General features: G+C 45.5%; 1 pseudogene; it reads right to left on the bottom strand.

The window, feature by feature from the left end:
* LOC111524404 overlaps positions 1-13,082 on the bottom strand; it is a 47,516-nt pseudogene extending 34,434 nt beyond the window's left edge.
* Between the last annotated feature and the right edge of the window lie 6,621 nt (positions 13,083-19,703).

Here is a 19,703-nt window from a genome sequence, read left to right as displayed (position 1 = left end):
GTACCAAATCATATACACTACAGGTTTTTTTGGCTTCTCCCTCCACCCCCATAATATCTTACTGTGTCGTGCTCACCCTTCTGCTTCTTATAATGCGAAAGGCTAAATGCCTACGTGATGAGATGAGGAGAGGTGACTGACGGGCATTGCGATGTAGCATTAGGCTGCTATTGACCTTCTGACTGTGTGTGAGGAAGATGGTCTGCTTTGGGCGATGCTGGATAATCAAGCCGTGATGATGTTGATGGTTGAATGTCAGGAGCAAAAAAGATGACGTTGATAACTAGTGGGCAGGTAGTAAATACAGCGTGGATAAGCTGAACAAAGGAATGGTTCATATCCCGGATGGGACAGAGCCAGACAGCAAAAGATTTCATTATACTACTCAGAACAGCACACAATTTAAAAATTATGAATTGTTGGCTGAGCCTGGTGGCTCATGCCTGTAATCCCAGCATGTTGGGAGGCTGAGGCGGGCGGATGACCTGGGGTCGAGAGTTCGAAACCAGCCTGACCAACATGGTAAAATCCCATCTCTACTAAAAATAAAAAAATAAAAATTAGCAGGGCATGGTGGCAGGCGCCTGTAATCCCAGCTACTCTGGAGGCTGAGGCACAAGAATCACTTGAACTCAGGAGGCAGAGGTTGCAGTCAGCTATCACGCCACTGCACTCCAGCCTGGATGACAAAGTAAGACTCTCTCTCAAAAAAAAAAAAAAAAAATTGGCTGGGTGTGGTGGCTTACGCCTATAATCCCAGCACTTTGGGAGGCTGAGGTGGGCGGATGACGAGGTCAGGAGATCGAGACCATCCTGGCTAACATGGTGAAACCCCGTCTCTACTAAAAATACAAAAAAATTAGCCGGGCGAGGTGGTGGGCACCTGTAGTCCCAGCTACTCTAGGGGGGCTGAGGCAGGAGAATGGCGTGAACCCGGAAGGCAGCGCTTGCAGTGAGCCGAGATCACGCCACTGCACTCCAGCCTGGGTGATAGAGCGAGACTCTGTCTCAAAAAACAAACAAAAGAAAAACTTACGAATTGTTTATTTCTTGAATTTTTCATTTAATATTTTTGGACAGTGGGTGATTGAAACAATGGAAAACAAAACCCTAGATGGTGGGAGGGAGAAACTGCTGTACATGAGTGTTCATAGCAACACTATTTGCAGCACCAAAAGACAAAACCAATCGAATGTCCAGCAACATCTGAATGGATAAACAAATGTGGTACATACACACAGTGGAATATTATTCTGCCATAAAAAGGAATGAAGTACTGATTTGTGCTACAGCATGAATGAATCTTGAAAACAGTATGCTAAGTAAGAGAAGTTAGACACAAAAGACCAGAGATGTTGTATGATTTTACTTATATGAAATATCCAGAACACGTAAATCATAGAAACAGAATGCAGATTGGTGGTGGCCAGAGGTGGGAGGTTTGGGGGAATAGGGAGTAATTGCTGAATAGGAACAGAGTTTATTTTGGAATGACAGAAATGTTTTGGATCAGACAGAGGTAGTGATTGCACAGTGTTATGAATAACCAAGTGCCCTAATTGTTATGTTAGGTGAATTTCACTTTGAATTCTAAAATTCTACAGCATATCATACTTAATGGTGAAATGTTAAAAGCATTCCACTGAGTTTAGAACAATGATGCCCGTTATCACCACTTCTTTTTAACATGGTAGTAGCGGTCTTAACCAATGAAATAATTACAATCAACAAAAAGAGGAAGAAAAAGAAAACAGGAGGAGGAAAAAGAGAAGATGTACAGGGGAAAGGAGAGGATAAATAAAATGTCTAAGAATCAGTAAGTTAGCCAGGCGTGGTGGCATGCCTCTGTAGTCTCAGCTACCTGGGGGGCTGAGGCAGGAGGATCTCTTGAACCTGGGAGGTCAAGGCTGCAGTGAGCCAAGATGGCACCACTACACTCCAGCCTGAGTGACAAACTGAGACTCTGCCTCAAAAATATTTTAAATAAATAAAATAATAAATAAATAAAATAAAATTTTTTAAAAAGAATCAGTAAGGAAGAAATTAAAATTGCTATAATACACAGATGACATTATCATAGACCTAGAAAATCTAAACAAATCTACATGGCCGGGTACAGTGGCCCATGTCTGTAATCCTAGCACTTTAGGAGGCTGAGGTGGGAGAATCATCTGAGGTCAGGAGTTCAAGACCAGCCTGGCCAACATGGTGAAACCCCATCTCTACTAAAAATACAAAAATTAGTTAGGCGTGGTGGTGTGTGCCTGTAATCCCAGCTACTCGGGAGGCTGAGACATAAGAATCGTTTGAACCCAGGAGGCAGAAGTTGCAGTGAGCAGAGATCGTACCATTGCACTCCAGCCTGGGTGACAGAGTGAGACCCCGTCTCCAAAAAAAAAACTGCTACCATTAATAAATGAATTTAACAAGGTCACTAGATACGAGGTCAAAATTTTAAAAAATTCATTGCATTTCTAGCTAATTAGAAATTGAGAAAAATTAAATATCATACACAGTAGCATCAAGGACATAAATATACAGGGATGAACACAACAAAACTGTACAGAGCCTCTACACAAAAAATGATACAACTTCATGGAGGATTATAAAAGAAGACCCTCAAAAATGAAAGGATATCATTTCAGGATATGTTCAGGATCGAAATACTCAGTATTGGCTGGGGCAGTGGCTCACACCTGTAATCCCAGCAGTTTGGGAAGCTGAGGCAGGTAGATCACTTGAGGCCAGAAGTTTGATACCAGCCTGGCCAACATGGTGAAGCCCCATCTCTACCAAAAATACAAAAATTAGTCGGGCATAGTGGCGGGCACCTGTAATCCTGGCTACTCAGGAGGCTGAGGCAGGAGAATCGCTTGAAACCAGGAGGTGGAGGTTGCAGTGAGCCAGGGTTGTACCACTGCACTCCAGCCTGGGCAACAGAATGAGACTCTGTCTCAGAAAAAAGAAAAAAAAAAAGAAACAAAAGAAATAGTATTGTTAAGATATCACTTCTCCCTAACTCGATCTATAGATTCAAAGCAATCACAATTAAAATCCCAGTGGGTTTTTGTGGTGGCCGGGGTATGGGGGAAAGGGAATGAGGGAGGTTGAAATGGACAAACCAATTCTAGAATTTATACAAAAATACAAAGGGCCAAGATTGAAGGATTTGGACCATAGTAGTTTCTTCTTATCTGTCAGGGATATGTTTCAAGACCCCTGGTGGATGCCTGAAATCACAGATAACAGCAAAACCTATATATAATATAGTTTTTTTTTTTTCTGTTACATACCTATAATAAAATTTGACTTACAAATTAGTCCCATTAAAAGATTAACAACAAAAACTAATAATAAAATAGAACAATTATAACAATATATTGGAATGAAAGTCATGCGAATGTGAACTCTTCTTCTCAGAATATATCATTGTTCTGTACCTTAAGTAACATAAACCATGGAAAGAGAAACTGTAGACAAGGGGGTACTACTGTGCAATAACTAAAATAGCCCAGTATTAATACAAAGACAGGCAAAGAGGCCAATGTGAAATAACAGAGTGTCAAGAAACAGCACACACATATACAGACAATTAAGACAAAAAATGACACGTTGGCACAGTGGGGAAGAGATGGGTCTTTTCAATTAGTGGTGCTGGGTCAGCTGAATAACCATATAGGAAAAAAAGTGAATCTTGACTCTTATCTCATACCACACACAAAAATCAAATCCAGATAGGCTCTGAATATGAAAGGTGAAACAATAAAGCTTTTAGAAACTGGCATAGAAAAATATATTTACTTCCTTATTTTAGGCAAAATGTATTAAGCAGGACACAAAGAAGCACAAATCTATCGTAAAAGAAAAGTAGATAAACTGAACTATATTAAAGAGCATCTGTTTATCAAACAAACTATTAAGAGAGTAAAAAGGAAAGCTATTAGAATGGGAAAAGATTTATTGCATCTGGGTATGATGGCTCTGGCCTATAATCCCAACACTTTCAGAGGCCAAGGCAGAGGGATCGCTTAAGCCCAGGAGTTCAAGACCAGCTTGGACAACATAGCAAGACACTTTCTTTACAAATAGATAAATAAATATTTTTAAAAATATTTTTGCAATACGAGTAACTGACAAAGATCTAATATCCAAAATGCATAAAGAACTGCAAATTCATAAGAAAAAGATTAATAACTCAACAGAATAAAAGCAAATGTCTAGAACACAAAGGATGTCCAAATGGCCAAGAAACTTGTTTAAAAAAGTGTTAATTCTCATTAGTCATCAGTCAATCACAAGTTAAAACCACAGTGAGATATCCACCCACCAGTATACTCAAAATTGACATGACACGTCACTTGCTGGCAAATTTATGGTGGAACTGAAACTCCCAAACACCATTGGTAGAAATGTAATCTGGTACAACTTTGGAAAATGGTTTGGCACTATCTATTAAAGCTAAATGTAAGTGGCCAGGCACAAAGGCTCACGCCTATAATCCTAGCACTTTGGGAGGCCAAGATGGGCAGATCACTTGAGGTCAGGAGTTTGAGATCAGCCTGGCCAACATGGTGAAACCCCGTCTCTACTAAAAATACAAAAATTAGCTGGGTGTGGTGGCCGGTGCCTGTAGTCCCAGCTACTCTGCAGGCTGAGGCAGGAGAATCACTTGAACCCTTGAGGCGGAGGTTGCAGCGAGCCTGGATCACGCTACTGCACTCCAACCTGGGCCACAGAGGGAGATTCTGTCTCAAAAAAGAAAAAAAAAAGGCTAAATGTAAATAAACCCTTTAACCAGCTTGGTATATAACTAATAAAATAGGCACATTTACACACGAAAAGTCATGTGTGAGAACATCTATAGTGACATCGTTTTTCATAGACAAAGATGAAAACAATCCAAATATTCATAAACAGAAAAATGGATAAATAATGTGTGTATATACATACAGTAAAATACTATGCAGAAAGGAATATAAGTGACAGTACACTCAGCTGCATTTCATAATGTTGAGGGAAAGAAGCTAAACATAAAAGAGGCCATGCTTTATGGTTCCACTGATGTAAAGTTCAAATACAATCAAACTTATTTCTGGTGTTGGAAGTCAAAAGAGTGGTCCCCTGAGAAGGAAAGTGGGGATGCAAGAGATCAGCTTCCGGGCTCCCACAAGTTCCTTTTTTTTTTTGAGATGGAGTCTCGCTCTGTCACCCAGGATGGAGTGCAGTGGCACAATCTCGGCGCACTGCAACAACCTCTGCCTCCGTGGTTCAAGTGATTCTCCTGCCTCATCCTCCCAAGTAGCTGGAACTACAGGCGCATGCCACCACGCCCGGCTCATATTTTTATTTTTAGTAGAGACAGGGTTTCACCATGTTGGCCAGAATGGTCTTGAACTCCAGATCTCGTGATCCGCCCGCCTCGGCCTCCCAAAGCGCTGGGATTACAGGCGTGAGCCACCACGCCCGGCCCGGGGCTCCCACAAATTTTTATATCTGACTGGTAGTCACATTCGGTTGCTCACTTTGAGAAAACTCATCAAGTTACGCCTTCTCTATGTTTATGTTCAATAAATAAGTGTGGGGTTTTTTGTTGCTTGTTTTTGTTTTTCTTTTATTTGTGGAGAGGATCTCACTAAGTTGCCCAGGCTACTTTTCTTACCCCTGGACTCAAGTGATCCTCTCACCTTGGCCTTCCAAAGTGCTGGGATTACAGGTGTGAGCCACTGCACCTGGCCTAAATAAGTTTTTTATTTTATTTATTTATTTTATTTTTAAAATTTTTTTATTTATTTTTGAGACGGAGTCTCACTCTTTCACCCAGGCTGGAGTGCAGCTGCGCGCGCGATCTCGGCTCACTACAAGCTCCGCTTCCCGAGTTCACGCCATTCTCCTGCCTCAGTCTCCTGAGTAGCTGGGACTGCAGGTGCCCGCCACCACGCCCGGCTAATTTTTTGTATTTTTAGTAGAGACGGGGTTTCACCGTGTTAGCCAGGATGGTCTTGATCTCCTGACCTCGTGATCCGCCTGCCTCAGCCTCCCAAAGTGCTGGGATTACAGGCGTGAGCCCCCGCGCCTGGTCAATAAGTTTTTTTTTAATGAATGTTGCTTATACATACCAGTCTTTGGTAAATCTACAAATACAATTATAGATGCACAAATAACCAAAGGAAAAAAAAAATCTTACCGTTATCCCTTTCTTACACATGCTGTGGTCCTAGCCCTGCTTACAAATCTCCACCATTTTCTCAACACTGTGCTTGAGTCTTCAAGAGAAACCTCATGCATATTTACAAAATAGTCTGTCAAACATTTCAAACATCTCAACTCCTACAAATTCCAGAAAACCAGTTGTATAGAGTCAAAATCAAAATCCAAGTTAGGGCTTAGCCAGAAGACTCTGTTACTCAAAAATAAGATCACATACCCCAACTTGGTTTTTGATTTTTTTTGGACTTTTTCCCTTATCATCAGCATGTTTAAATCTGCTGTATCTCCTTTAACAGCTATGTAATAATCTATTTTATAACTTTACAGTATTTTACTTAACAATCTCCTTTTAAAGGACATGTAGGTTGTTTCCAGTTTTTGCTTTTATAAAAATGTTCCAGTGACTATTCGAGCATATACATCATTCTCATTTGATGATTTATCCTTTCATTCAAATAAGCTATTTGGGGCCAGGCGCAGTGGCTCACACCTGTAATCCCAGCACTTTGGAGGGTGAGGCAGGCAATCACCTGAGGTCAGGAGTTCAAGACCAACCTGACCAACATGGTGAAACAGCATCTCTACTAAAAATACAAAACTTAGGTGAGCATGGTGGTGGGCGCTTGTGGTCACAGCTACCCAGGAGGCTGAGGCAGGAGAATCACTTGAACACGGAAGACAGAGTTACAGTTTGCCGAGATTGAACCACTGCACTCCAGCCTGGGCAACAGAGGGAGACTCCACCAAAAAAAAAAAAAAAAAAAGGATAAGTTATTTGAGGTTGAAATATTAGGCCAAGTGGTGGGCACATGGAAAAGGATTTCGATACATTACCAACGTGTCTCCTGAAAAGCTGTATTTACCACACCCACTCCACCACCCACCACTCACAGTCTAGGAAAGCATCTGCATCCTTGCCAACACTGGTTATTGTCAGCCTTTGGTTTGGTTTGGTTTTGGTTTTGGTGAGACGGTGTTTCACTCTGTTTCTCAGGCTGACCTCGAACTCATGGGCTCATGAGATCCTCCCACCTTGGCCTCCCCAGCAACTGGGACTGCATGTGCACACCATCGTTCCCAGCTATTGTCAGTCATTTTAATCCCTGCATAAATACATAAATCTGATGTATGAAAATCACATCTCATCATTTTAATTATTCTTTTGGTTATTCATAAGGTTGAGTATATGTTTACTGGCCATTTGCAGTTCTTTGACAGAATCTCTCATTTTTAGTGAGGTCTACTTCTTACTGATTTTTAAATAGTCCTTCATATATGCGTTTCTATTACATACAAAGCAAGTATTTTTTCTCAGTTTGCTATTTGACTTTACATTTTGTTTTGTTCTCTGTCATGACATTCAGAAGTTCTTAATCGTTGTATGTAACATCCGTCCATTTTTTTCACTGGTCTTTGGTATCATTGTCAAGAAAGATCTTCCCTCCTCCAAGATTACAGAAGTATTTTTATCTGTTTTCTACGCCAAGGTCACACTGCCCCAAAAACAGTGAAGCCAGAATTCAAACATAAGTTTGTCTTGCTTCAAATGTTATGTGTGTAACTTCTCATTACACCGTTAGCAACAACAATTATCTTTGGATATTAAGAATGTAGGTTATCTTTAACTTATTTTTACTTTCCTGTATTTTTACATATATGTACCATAAGAAATATATAAGGCCAGGCATGGCCAGGTAGCTCCGACCTATAATCTTAGCACTTTGGGAGGCCGAGGCAGGGAGTTTGAGACCAGCCTGGGCAACATGGTGAAACCCCGTCTCCACAAAAAAAAAAAAAAAAAAATTAAAAAATTAGACGAGCACGGCGGTACATGCCTGTAGTGCCAGCTACTCGGGAAGCTGAGGTGGGCAGTCACCTGAGCTCGGGAGGTTGAAGCTGCAATGAGCTGCAGCTGTGCCACTGTACTCCAGCCTGGGCCAAAGAGTGAGACCTGGTCTCCAAAATTTTTTTAAAAAAAGAAAGATAGCTAGGCATGGTGGCATGTATCTGTGGTCCCAGTTATTTGCAAGACTGAGATGGGAGGATCACCTGAGCCCAGGAGGTCGAGGCTTCAGTGACCCATGATCATACCGCTGCACTCCAGCCAAGGCAACAGAGTGAGCCCTTCGCTCTGGAGTCATTAAAAAAAAGGCATATACAGACAATAAGACATGATCATCCAGTGATTAAGAGTGGGAGTCTAGGCCGGGCGCGGTGGCTCAAGCCTGTAATCCCAGCACTTTGGGAGGCCGAGATGGGCGGATCACGAGGTCAGGAGATCAAGACCATCCTGGCTAACACGGTGAAACCCCGTCTCTACTAAAAAATACAAAAAACTAGCTGGGCGAGGTGGCGGGCGCCTGTAGTCCCAGCTACTCGGGAGGCTGAGGCAGGAGAATGGCGTAAACCCGGGAGGCGGAGCTTGCAGTGAGCTGAGATCCGGCCCCTGCACTCCAGCCTGGGCAACAGAGCGAGACTCTGTCTCAAAAAAAAAAAAAAAAAAAGAGTGGGAGTCTAGAGCCAGATTGCCAGGGCTCATGTCCCCGCTCTGTTACTTCTCAGCTGGTTGACTCTGGGCAAGTTATTTAAACTCTCTGTGCCTCAGTTTACTTACCCATAAAAGGTGGAAAATGATAGCACCTATGTTGTAAAATTATCATGCAGATGAACAAATTAAGACATGTTAGGTTGGGCGTGGTGGCTCATACCTGCCAGCACTTTGGGAGGACAAGGTGGGCAGATCACTTGAGGCCAGGAATTTGAGATCAGCCTGGCCAACATGGTGAAATCCTGTCTCGGCCAGGCGCGGTGGCTCAAGCCTGTAATCCCAGCACTTTGGGAGGCCGAGACGGGCGGATCACGAGGTCAGGAGATCGAGACCATCCTGGCTAACACGGTGAAACCCCGTCTCTACTAAAAAAAATACAAAAAAAAAAAAAACTAGCCGGGCGAGGTGGCAGGCGCCTATAGTCCCAGCTACTCGGGAGGCTGAGGCAGGAGAATGGCGTAACCCCGGGAGGCGGGGTGGGCGGGGGGCGAAGACCCGCCCACTGCACCCCACCGGGGGGCAAGGCAAAAACCCCGCTCTAAAAAAAAAAAAAAAAAAGAAATCCTGTCTCTACTAAAAAATACAAAAATTAGCAGGGCATGGTGGCACACACCTGTAATTTAAGCTTCGCAGGAGGCTGAGGCAAGAGAATCACTTGAACCTGGGAGGTGGAAGTTGCAGTCAGGCCAGATCATGCCACTGCCCTCCAGCCTGGCTGATGGAGTGAGATTTGTCTCAAAAAACAAACAAAAACAAAAACAATACTGAGTATTTCAATCCTGAACATAGTATATTCTTTTGTTTTTGAAGGTCTTCTTTTATAGAGCAAGGCTTGGTCTCAAGAAAAAAGAAAGAGACACATTAGAAGAGCACTTGGTATATCATATGCTCCTGATATAAGCCCTTGTTTTAATGAACACTGATCACTTTTAAGGTATTTTTAAATGAGAATGTACTGGAATTAGAAAGGGCAAGTAACTGAAAAGCCCATTAACCCAGTCCCCCTGGAGAGGTGTCCTGGGGGTTCCAGGTGAGCCACTCTGTCCAGGCTTCACACTCAGCTCCGACAAATCAGCCCCGCAAAGGACACAGCAGTCACACCCCCACTTCCAGCCCAGGGTGGCTTGTTTTCAAGCATTGTAGCTTTCTGATCTCAACTAGCTTTCTAGGTAAAGAACAAATATTGGCAGACAAAAAGAAAAAGGAAAAGTGTTTGATTCATTCTTCAGACATTTCTTGAGTGCTGGATATGTGTGATCTACCTGGCTAGGTAACTGCTGCCTTGTGAGGGCCTACTGTGTGCTGGTCACTTAATAGACATCATCTCATGAAAAATTTGCTGGCTGGGTGTGGTGGTTCACACCTGTAATCCCAAACCTTCTGGAGGCCAAGGCAGGAAAATCACGTGAGGTTAGGAGTTTGAGGGCAGCCTGGGCAATATAGCAAGATCCTGTATGTACAAAAGATTTTTAAAAATTAGCCAGGTGTAGTGGTGCACACCTGTAATCCCAGCCCTTTGGGAGACTGAGAGAGGAGGATTTCTTGAGCCCAGGAATTTGAGGGTACAGTGAGCCATAACGGCACCACCATCCTCTGGCCTGAGTGATGGAGTGAGACCCCATCTAAAAAATTTTAAAAAGAAAGACTTAAAAAAGAAAAACTCACAACCACCCTATAAGGCAGACACAACTGTATTTTACAGAGGAGAAACTGAAATTCAGAGCATTAAGTGATTTGCCCCAAATCCCCAAAGCTGGTAAGTGGCAGGGCCAGCCTGGTCCACAGGGGGCTTAACCCTGCTGCAGTCTGTGACCTGACTTCACTCTTGTCGAGGGTCTGCTGATCCCTGAGCCCTGCTGTGTTAGTAGTTACCATGGAATAACTTTCTCCAAAGAGAGAGGTGGTTCTACCCCAACTTTTGGGAAAAGCACCCACATGTACCTGCAGGGAAGGAAAGGGCTTTTAAAGGGCTGTCCCTCCCCGGGGGTCTTGGCTGGGGCCCTCAATGGGGGACCTACTGTGCTCTGCTCTTCAGAGTTGAGCTAGGGATGCCCGGGACGGGTTCTCCACTCCACCAAGCAGGGGATGTGTGCACTGCAGCTTCCTCCGGGCTCTGTCTCCACACACCTCTGGGCACCAGGGGACTCTGAGCATAGCCCCAGCCCCAGCCTGCACCTCTGCCAACTGGGAGCTCGGGGCTTTTGGCTGTTGCGTCCATCAAGACTCTCAAGGGTCATCACAGCTTCCAAACAGAGCCCCCTTTTCCCCCAGTCCACCTCCAGGAAGCCCTCCAGGGCCCCAGCCCACAGACAGTGCCCCCTCGGATGTGCTGGCCGTCCCCTCCTCTATCCCATCGTTCTCCCTGCAGGTCTGTCTTCAGGACCTGTCTTCCCTTTCTCCTTAATCCACGTCTCCTTCTCCTTCTCAAGCAGGAACTAGACCGTTTTCACCTTGGAGTTGCCCATAGTCTCCAGCCAAGAACTGGGCTCACAGAATGTGCTTAATAAACTGGGCACCGTGGCTCACGCCTGTAATCCTAGCACTTTGGGAGGCCGAGGCGGGCAGATCACTTGAGGTCAGGAGTTTGAGCCTAGCCTGGCCAATATGGTGAAACCCCATCTCTACTAAAAAATACAAAAATTAGCCAGGTGTGGTGGCTTAACCCTGGTGGCTAAAAAATACAAAAATTAGCAGGCGCCTGTAATTCCAGCTACTCAGGAGGCTGAGGCAAGAGAATCACTTGAATCAGGGAGGTGGAGGTTGTATTGAGCCAAGATCACACCACTGCACTCCAGCCTGGGTGTCACAGCAAGACTCTGTCTCAAAAAATAATAATAATTAATTTTTAAAAATACATTGGTGATGAATGGTCACATAAATAGCTCCACCAAAGAATTTCCAAATGAACACACTTACGTGCATGTGACTCCTATTATGAAAGGAGCATGGCTGGAGAATGGTCGAGTGCTTTGGGTTACGGTGGAAACGGAAAACCTGCCTTTGGGATTGAGCTCTGCCCTGACCAGTTTTGGTCCCTGGCTTGGGATGAATCACAAATAACCTTTCCGAACCTGGGATTCCTCATGTGTGAAAATGGACGTGATGGAGCAGTTCCACACTCCTCACAGGTTCAGGGGAAGGGAAGGAGGGGAAGGGAAGGAGGTGAAGGCCACGGCGAGTGGCAGCGTGAAGAGTGGTCCTAATTTCACTTTCTATCCACTGTGCGGTGCAGTGATAAATACCTGGGAGCAAGAGAGGGTCTTCCTCAGGGCCCCCAAGCCCACGCAGTACACGGCAGGTTCGCTTCTCCTCCACTGGCCCAAAAGGAAAGCTGCGTTTTCAGATTTTATTATATACATCTATATATATATAGATACAGATATAGATATATTTTTTGAGACAGGGTCTCTCACTCTGTTGCCCAAGTTGGAGTGAAGTGATGTGATCTCAGCTCACTGTAGCCTCTACCTCCCAGGTTCAAGCGATTCTCCTGCCTCACTCTCCCGAGTAGCTGGGATTACAGGTGCCCGCCACCCTGCCTGGCTAATTTTTGTGTTTTTTGTGGAGACAGGATTTCACCATGTTGGCCAAGCTGGCCTCAAACTCCTGACCTCAAGTGGTCTGCCCACCTTGGCCTCCCAAAGTGCTAGGATGACAGGCATGAGCCACTGTGCCCAGCCCGGGCTTTAGAGAATTCATAAAAGGGGATTTGAAATTCCAAGGTCTCATCTTGTCCTGAAGTCCACTTTCTCTCCCAGAAGCCTCAGCTGTCTTCTGGAAGGTCTGAGGCAGGAGAGGGACGAGAGACCTCCCAGCTCAGGTGACAGGTGCCTGCTGGGAGACCTTTAAGTCTGGACAGTAGCCTGCCAGCCACATCCAAAGCTCTGAGGTCATTTCCCCTGATACCAGAGACTTGGCACCTGCTGGAATCCTGGGAGGATTAGAGTGTCAGGAGTGCCCCAGATCTGACACCTCACACCCTGACAGCCTAGGAGGAGGCCTGGGGAGAGCAGATTGCCCTCTGGGTACCCTGAGCTCAGGGCTGGGCCCACCAAGGCCAGGGGAGTAGGGAGGATGCTGAATGGTCCAGCCCTTGCCTGTGCCCTACAAGTTGGTATTGGCCTCAGGGGTGCATAATTGGCATTAGAAAGAGCAAACACCTTTGGAAGACCTCAGAGGCTCTGAAACAGGATCACAGCCCTTTACTGTTGACGCCACCAGCAGTTGCTAAGCGACAAAGCAGGCATTTCAGGCGCTGGCAAGAGGGGATCCCCAGGGCGCTGGACAGAGTCTGGCTCCTGGCAGCTGCCTGGGGCTCTGCCCACATCCCTGGCCCCGCACAAGGGCCAGAGGTCTCAGCCAGGGGCCAGCAGCTGCGCTGAGTAGTCACTTGCCTGGAACACGCAAGCTGTACCCAACAAACCATAAAGAGGAGGTGATGGCTGGTTGGGAGGACACGGGATCAAGCTGGCAAGTCAAGGAGCCACTTTGAACTTGAATTTCCTTCTCAATAAAATGAGGATAATTAGGCAACATAGACTGACCTCCCAGAGTGAATGTTAGAATTAAAAGAGAGAATGGGGCCGGCATGGTGGTTCACGCCTGTAATCCCAGCTGGGAGGCAGAGGTAGGTGGCTCACCTGAGGTCAGGAGTTCGAGACCTGCCTGGCCAACATGGTGAAATCCTGTCTCCATTAAAAATACAATAATTAGCTGGGCGTAGTGGCGGGTGCCTGTAATCCCAGCTACTCAGGAGGCTGAATCAGGAGAATCACTTGAACATGGGAGGCAGAGGTTGTAGTGAGCCGAGATTGTGCTACTGCACTCCAACCTGAGACACAGAGCAAGACTCCGTCTCAAAACAAAAATAAAAGAGAGAATAGCCGGAGAAGACTTAGTGAGTGGTAAGGTGGAGTTCAACATCAGTCATTGTCATTAGAAATAAAAGAACTGGGGTTTTGGCACCTGGTAAAGGAGGAGACACACCCATCCTCCACTTGGCCAAATAAGGTTCACCAAATTGTATCTAGAGTGGGCTCTTATCCCCCATATTGCTAACAAGCAATATGTAAATATACATTATCAAGTTACATAAAATTATAAAATAGAACGTTTTCCATGATATAGATTTTATTAAATGTAATCTCCATAAATAGATACATGAACTATATGAATAAATTCATTGTTCATATGTAGTCTGGAAAGTTAGTCACTGTTAATAACCACCTCATCAACAGGGGAGATTATGGTTGGTTTTGATCTCATTCTTTTCTTTTTTTTTTTTCTTTTTTTTTTTTTGAGACAGAGACTCGCTCTGTCACCCAGGCTGGAGTGCAATGGCAAAATCTGGGCTCACTACAACCTCCACCTCCTGGGTGCAAGAGATTCTCCTGCCTCAGCCTCCCAAGTAGCTGGGATTACAGGCACGTGCCACCATGCCCGGATAATTTTTGTATTTTTAGTAGAGATGGGGTTTCACCATGTTGGTCTCAAACTCCTGACCTGGTCTCAAACTCCTGACCTCAAGTGATCCACCAACCTCAGCCTCCCAAAGTGCTGGGATTTCAGGCATGAGCCACTGCTCCTGGCCTGATCTCATTCTTTTCGCTATCTTTCCTGCAACGACTGATTGGTTGAGTGCTTTTTATAAACAAACAAAGTGGGTTCTGGTCTGCAGCTATATAGAGGGGACTACTTCAACACTGGCCTCTCCTAGGAGATTGGGAAGACCAATCTGAATGACCCCAACTGACCCCAAAAGACACCCCCAACTGAATGACCCAGGGCCTGCTGAAGCGGCCTCCATGAGGCTGCTGTTTCACAGCAAAACCTTTTTTTGTTTGTTTTTTGAGACAGGTCTTCTGTTGCCTGGGCTAGAGTGCAGTGGTGTGGTCTTAGCTCACTGCAACCTCCACCTTGGGCTCAAGTGATCCTCCATCTCAGCCTCCCAAGTAGCTGGGACTATAGGAGCATGTTAACATACCCAGCTTTTTTGTTGCTGTTGCAGAGATGAGGTTTCACCATGTTGCCCAGGCTAGTCTCAAACTTCTGAGTCAAGTGATCCTCCCGCTTCCGCCTCCCAAAGTGCTGAAATTATAGGCGTGAGCCACCACGTCCAGTCTACAAACATCTTTTCCTGTTCCAATAGCTTTTTTTTTTTTTCAAATAAAACTGACAAGGAAGCCCAACCTCTAAACAGCGTGTGGAGAGACAGCCTGCAGAATGGAAGAGGCTGACTCAGATCAGAGACACCTGGGGCTATGTGGCCTTAGGCCTCTCAGCCTCCATTCATTTCCTTATCTGTAAAATGGGCTCCTAATGCTTGCCCCACAGGGTGGTTGTGGAAACTCAGTGTCTTATCTCCAGAGGTGTCTGGCACATGGCAAATGCCCCCAAATTATTAGTGATTATTTTACACGTTTTTTAAACAAAATATATAAACGTGGAATGGCTCTGGTTAAAAGGGTATGGTGCTTCCCTGGGCCTCTGTGGTTGCCCTAAAGGGACCTTCAGGGAGCCTTGAGCTCCAAACAGCAGCGTCTGAAATGTCCTGGTGCAGGTGGGAGCACTGAGTTGGGGTCGGAGGTCACAGGCCCAGGCCAGGTGTGGGCACTGGCAAGTTGCGTGGCCTTGGGTGGATCACTTTCTTTCTGTGCCTCTGTTTCTTTCTGTGCCTCTGCAGCCCACGTCAGTGGTTCTCACTGGGAGATTTGGTTGGGGGAGAGGCCGATTTTGGTTTGTCACGTTGAATGGTTGGTTTCTCCCGACCAGGCTTTCTACTGCTTCTCCAAACAGCCTTGTAGTTTAAACCCATGAATAATTCTCTGTTTAATGATCCATTTTACATACAGTGTATATGTGTACATATAAACACCAAGTATTTTTGCAGTTTTAACCTATACTGCATTTTCTAGTATTGCGATTCCTATGTAAATCAAGAAAAGACACGTTCTGTTTGGCTCAGTACTTTACCAAAAGATTTCGGAATATCAAACCACCAGTGGCAACACAGCTCATGGTATTTGACTCACCAAAACATCACATTACAAAAAAATGAAAAGCATGTGAGGTTAATATGTTAATTAGCTAGATTAGTGATTACATTTGAAATATGTACTGTATACATATTTCAAAACAACATGTATACAATCAATATATATAATATATAATAGTCAATTAAAAATGAAAAACTAAAACATCACATTACCAAATAACACATATGTTTATGATGATTCTATACAGAACTGCAAGCATCTATTTTATTAATTCTACTGGTGTAGTTGGGCTAGGGCATTTACATATTTACATATTTAAAAGCATATATATCTATTTTTAAATTTTTATTTCAATAGTTTCTGGGGTACAGGTGGTTTTTGGTTACATAAATAAGTTCTTTAGTGGTGATTTCTGAGATTTTGGTGCACCCATCACCTGAGTGGTGTACACAGTACCCAATATGTAGTCTTTTAAAAGCATATTATTTTATGTTATTTTATTATTATTATTATTATTTTTGAGGTGGAGTCTCAGAGTCTCACTCTGTCACCCAGGCTGGAGTGCAGTGGCATGATCTTGACTCACTGCAACATCCACCTCCCGGGTTCAAGCAATTCTCGTGCCCCAGCCTCCCGAGTAGCTGGGACTACAGGTGCGTGCTACTATGCTCAGCTAATGTTTGCATTTTTAGTAGAGACAGGGTTTCACCATGTTGGCCATGGTGGCTGGTCTCGAACTCCTGACCTCAAGTGATCCGCCCGCCTTGGCCTCCCAAAGTGCCAGGATTACACACATGAGCCACTGGGCCCGGCCTAAGTTATGTTATTATAAACTGCTTTTCATTCATATACATAATACATGTAAGTCAGTTATGTTACACATACAGTAACAGTAAGGGAAGTTTTAAAGTAATTGTTATAAAAAGGGAACATTGACAATGACATAAAATTGTGGGAGGGGCTAAAAAGGGAGGGTGGTATTGGGATTGTGGGTTGAGCACTTTGCCTGATTGTCACATACTAGTTTTCTTTATTTCTTTCTTTCTTTTTCAGAGATATGGCCTTGCTCTGTGGCCCAGGCTGGAGTGCAGTGGTGTGACCATAGCTCACTGCCACCTTGACCTCCTAAGCTTAAGCAATCCTCTCTCTCAGCTTCCCAAGTTGTTGCGTTTACAGGCACACATCACCATGCCTGGCTAATTTTATTATATTTTTTGTAGAGATGAGTCCTCACTGTGTTTCCCAGGCCGGTCTGGAACTCCTGGGCTCAAGAGATCCTCTTGCCTCGGCCTCAGGAATTGCTGGGGTTACAGATGCACGCCACCCAGAGGCTCCTCCCTGGTTGTGGAGTGGGGTTCAGGAGTGCTCCTCCTACACAGACCTTGTGTTGGGCTGTGGAAGCTGTGTCAAATCCAGTAAGCCCTGCCTAGGAACCTCTTTAGTCTGAGGCTTCTCAACCAAATGGGATTCATCAGCTGAGAACCACCCTTGTTAAGCTTAAATTGACACACACGGGGAGTTTCCCGGTGACATCATCGGCACCCATGGCCTCCGGTCTCACTCACCATCCCAAACTGAGAGCAGATGGGAAGGGCCTCAGGCAGCATCGGAGGGGCATCCCTCGGGTTCTGGTTGCCAGGGATCCCCAGTGGCCAGAGCTGTGATCTCACAGGCTCCCAGGCACCCCACGGAGCTTACATTCTAGGACCACTCTGCGACTTGAGGGCAAATGAGAAACCTGAGCCAACGCATGTGCGTACAAATGTGGAAGTTGTAAAGACCTTTCTGTGAAGAAGCATCCTTCATTCTAAGGTCATGATTTTCCTATTATTTTTTGTGTTAATATGACCTTGCTTTTATGAAATAATGGTGATGGTAGGTAGAGGAGCTGGGGTATTGTTTCACAAACATCCTTTTACATAGCAAAGTAGTTAGCAACCCTATTTGATGCCCCCTGTTCTCTCTCTCTTATCCTGAACCCCAAAAGTTTTGCAGTGGAAGAAAAAGACATGAAAACAGACTCATTCCTAAGGCAGTGCCAGGGCAGCAGTAGCCATCTGTATTTGTCACGGTGAGGTCACAGAAGAAGGGCTGATTAGCACTGACTGGGAAAACTTCACAAAGGAGGTGGTGTATGAGCGAAGTCTTGAGCTCCCCAGGGCTGCTTACTGGGCAGTGTGGATGGTGTGGAGTGGGATGGTGAAGGATGGGGTCAGAGGAAGGAAGGGCATGCCCGCCCAGCTGTGTTTGGGTTGCTGCCTCGCTGGAGAGGGGTCATGAAGCCTAGCAGGCAGTGGAGCCCAGGTAATGGCAGACCTTGAGGGGAGCGCCGGTGGGAAGCTTAGACCTATGAACTCCAGACTGTACACTGAGGCCATCAGTTGCAAATGTTTACTTTTTGGTATTTGAAATTCCAAGCTGAACACAGGGAGGTGAGTGAGTTGGAAGCTTGTTTGTGCTAGATGTACTTTAGTCGACCTTCCCTAGACTACAGGGGGCTTCTGAGCCACTGGGCTCCCCAGAGTGAGGAGAGACCTGCTGTGTAGACCACTCCTGAAAGACTTTCATGAAGGCACAAAAGCAACAGGTTTGCTGAGTGGTGCTGCCCATGCCCCATGAGGAGAACGGCGTATACCATCTCCACACAATGCAGCAAGCCAAGCTCCAGGCTGCACACTTGGGGGCTTTAGAGGATGCCTCATTAGAGTGAAATGGGACTTACTTTTATTTTTTTATAACTCAATTTTATTCTGAGCCCCTGTTATGCTAGGTGGCAGAAATGTCATCTGAGATAATCTGGGGGTCCTGCCCCTTTCCTCAGGGCTTGCCATTGAGGAAGTCATCAAGGGCTTAGCTATCAAGGGCTGGGGTCCCACCCGTCCTCACAGCTTCAGCTTGCTGCTGGGACACCTGCTCTGTGCCCCAGGTCTAGGGCCTCTGCTGGTGTCGGGCACCTGGCAGTGTTTCACTGGGGAGGCCTCCTTGGCTCCAGCTCATTCCTCTTCCTCTGTGTCTGGTGCCTGCCCAGGGCCTTTCCCAGTAAATGGTAGTGGGTGCTCTCTGGTCATCGGCTCCACCGTCTGGATGGATGTTTTGCCTCCCAATCTGAGGCTTAGACTAGGCACAAGGGTCAGGGATCCCCTCTCGGGACCCATCAACGTCTGTATTCCCCGACCTGGGGAAGGGTGCTGGTTTTCTTCATTATGCACCCCCCATCTTTAGGCGAGTTCATTGGTCCTTTTTATTATTATTATTATTATTACTGAAACAGGATCTCCCTGTCTCATCCAAGCTGGAGCGTAGTGGAACAATCATAGCTCACTGCAGCCTCAACCTCCTAGGCTCAAGTGATCCTCCCACTCTGGCCTCCCAAGTAGCTGGGATTACAGGCACGGGCCAGCACACCCAGCAAATTTTTAAATTTCTTGTAAAGACTGGGTCTCACTCTGCCCAGGTTGGTCTCAAGTGATCCTCCTGGCTTCAAGTGATCCTACCACCTCAACCTGCCAAAATGCTGGGATTATAAGTGTGAGCCACTATGCCCAGCCTAGATTAATCCTTTCTATTTGCCTAAAGGCATAGGCATTTGAAACTCAAAGCCAGGAAAATATTTTCTCTTCTACTTTATTTTATTTTATTTTATTTTTTTTGAGATGGAGTCTTGCTCTGTCTCCCAGGCTGGAGTGCAGTGGCCGGATCTCAGCTCACTGCAAGCTCTGCCTCCCAGGTTTATGCCATTCTCCTGCCTCAGCCTCCCGAGTAGCTGGGACTACAGGCGCCCGCCACCTTGCCCGGCTAGTTTTTTGTGTTTTTTTAGTAGAGACGGGGTTTCACCATGTTAGCCAGGATGGTCTCCATCTCCTGACCTCATGATCCGCCCGTCTCGGCCTCCCAATGTGCTGGGATTACAGGCTTGAGCCACCGCGCCCGGCCTCTTCCACTTTAATCACCTC

This window comes from Piliocolobus tephrosceles, chromosome 17, assembly GCF_002776525.5.
Source record: "Piliocolobus tephrosceles isolate RC106 chromosome 17, ASM277652v3, whole genome shotgun sequence".
Taxonomy (NCBI): domain Eukaryota; kingdom Metazoa; phylum Chordata; class Mammalia; order Primates; family Cercopithecidae; genus Piliocolobus; species Piliocolobus tephrosceles.
The sequence above is the reverse complement of the archived record's forward strand: the minus strand, read 5'-3'. Positions and strand labels throughout refer to the sequence as shown.